Source organism: Lolium rigidum, chromosome 6 (genome assembly GCF_022539505.1).
Source record: "Lolium rigidum isolate FL_2022 chromosome 6, APGP_CSIRO_Lrig_0.1, whole genome shotgun sequence".
NCBI lineage: Eukaryota > Viridiplantae > Streptophyta > Magnoliopsida > Poales > Poaceae > Lolium > Lolium rigidum.
This window is the reverse complement of record NC_061513.1, coordinates 351,066,696-351,069,074: the sequence shown is the minus strand read 5'-3', so window position 1 is coordinate 351,069,074 and position 2,379 is coordinate 351,066,696.

The following is a 2,379-nucleotide window of genomic DNA, read 5'->3' as shown; positions in this document are numbered from 1 at the left end:
AAGGGAATATATTAATATCAGAAGATACCAATTACACCCAGCCTCTGCAACAACGCAACACCCTAATGGCAGTACGGATAAAAAGGAAAAAGAAAACTAAGAAACAAAAGTCCCGCTACAGCATTCTAGGCCTAGCAACAACAATACATTCACTACCAAAACAACACTACAGACTCTCCAAAAGCACAAGTGGCCATGCCGGTTTCGCGGGATCCTGTCGCCTTTTCCTTCGTCCCCAAGGCAACGAGATAAGACTAGATCGCTCCCACAGAGACTAATGAGAGAGTGAGTTCCGTTCTGTCTAGCTTCAGTCAGAGTTCGCTGCAACCCGACAGAAGAAGGAGATGGAACCGTATCTGTGCATGGACACGCAGTACAAGGACGATTATGACTATAATTTTCTTTCTTATACTAGTCTTATTTCAGTCCATTTCATATTTCTATAGTGCGGTCCGGTGAAGGTCCGGTGAAGGTCCTATTCGACGCTTGTCCTGCGCATCTCCTCTCTGAGGCTCATTGCCAGAAGCGAAGCTGCCGGTCTCTTTTCGAGGAGTCTTCTGTTTGGCATAGGCCGGCTTGAGCTTCTTAACTTTTGTGGGTAGCCAGGATGGCTGGGTGTGCCCTTGTGGCGGGGTGCGTGGTTTTGGGTGTGCTTTGGCACTGTTGTTGTTGGTTTCTGCCCGGTTTTCTCCTAAAAATCGGGCACCTTCTTCTTAATGAATGAATGAGGCAAAGCTTTTGCCTCCGTTTTAAAAAAAAATTCTATAGTGCAGTTAGTTGATCTTTTGGATAGTTAAAATTTTCTCTTTAGTTGAACTTTAATGTACACCAATTGCACATTTTAAAATGTATGCAACCAATGTATTTCAATTTTGCAACTACTTATTTTTACATTTACTTGGCTTTACTGTTTTGAAAAAAAATCGGTTGCACCTTAAATACATAATTGTTGCAATTTTAAATTACCAACTAGTGTTCATGTAACGTGGAATGTTTATTTAAATGCACAAATTATGTTTTGGACCATTAAAATAAGTTTTGATAATTTATTTTGGTTTGTACCTTTGTTTGATTGGATGATCTTTTATATACACTAGTCACACATTTTTCAAATGTTGGAACTTGTTTTATTGTAACAGCAAGTTTTCTTTTTTTTATAAATTATTTTTTCTTGCATTTTACTTTATGTCTTGTTTATTTTGGTTGAGTGAAACGGTGCATTCTTAATTTCCTAATGATCTTTTTGTGCTAATGGATTTTTTCTGTGTTTATAGTTACCGCAATCTAATTATTAGAACACACTCCCTCCATTCACAATTGCCATGTGGTGTGTGGTCTGAGTTTAGCTTTTCTTCCAAGAACTGGCAACTATCGTTGCCCATTTTTCCATTAAGATTAAGAAAGGGTTTTATAAGGTTTTACTCACGGAATCGCCGCCCACTCCAGTTGATGGCCCGTTGGTTGCCTTGCCATATCCGATAGCTCTCTAACCAACTGATTACCAGCGCTACCATTTGACTTATGGATGATTCCTTGCGATCGAAAGTTTGAGCAATTCCCTCCATCCACAAGCACCTCATCCCTGCTATAGCCATCGTCATGGCTGCTTTCCTTCTCTTCTTAGGTTGGCTGTTTGGATCGAACACCACCGGTGCCTTGGTGTCTGATGCTGCATTAGCACCATATCCGCTGCCCCTCTTGCCTGGCATAGAAGGGAGCAAAATTCTCTGGAGAAAGAGCACTTATTGTCTTAGAGATATTGTCCTCCTTTTGATCACAGAAAGCACAGTAATCCTGCGGCTTCAATCTCCTTATCTGAAGTCTGTCCGCGGTCCAACAACGATTCCGTAGTGCAAACCAACATAAAACTTTTTTGGAGCCTGCTACCCGGCGGCGCCACACGGGAGCTGGGGCTGTGCGGCGGATGCAATCCTTTAGCAAAGCGTTTCTCAAAAGCAGGTTTGCTTATGTCATAGCACTGCATGCGAAAGCAAAAGCCGACAATGCATGCATATCATTCCCCAAACGACGTTTACTTCGTGAATTAGATTTCGCATTTTAAAAAGTCATATATCTCAAACCATTGATTTTATTGACGATTTGTTTTCACCATCGGCTTTCTCACAACGAGATTTTCGAAACTAAATATCATATTGCTATATTTTGATAGTATTTTTTATCAGTAATCACCAGATTATCATCACATAATTATCTGATTATGTACTATTTTCAGTCACCATATTAACCTAGCGTGACTACCAGATTAATTGGCGGGGTTACCCCAGCTGCTACAAGTTACAATTACCAGGGCATCACAGTCATAGGAGAAGCTATCAGATTAATCAGTCACAATTATCAGATTGTCAAGTATGAGCTACC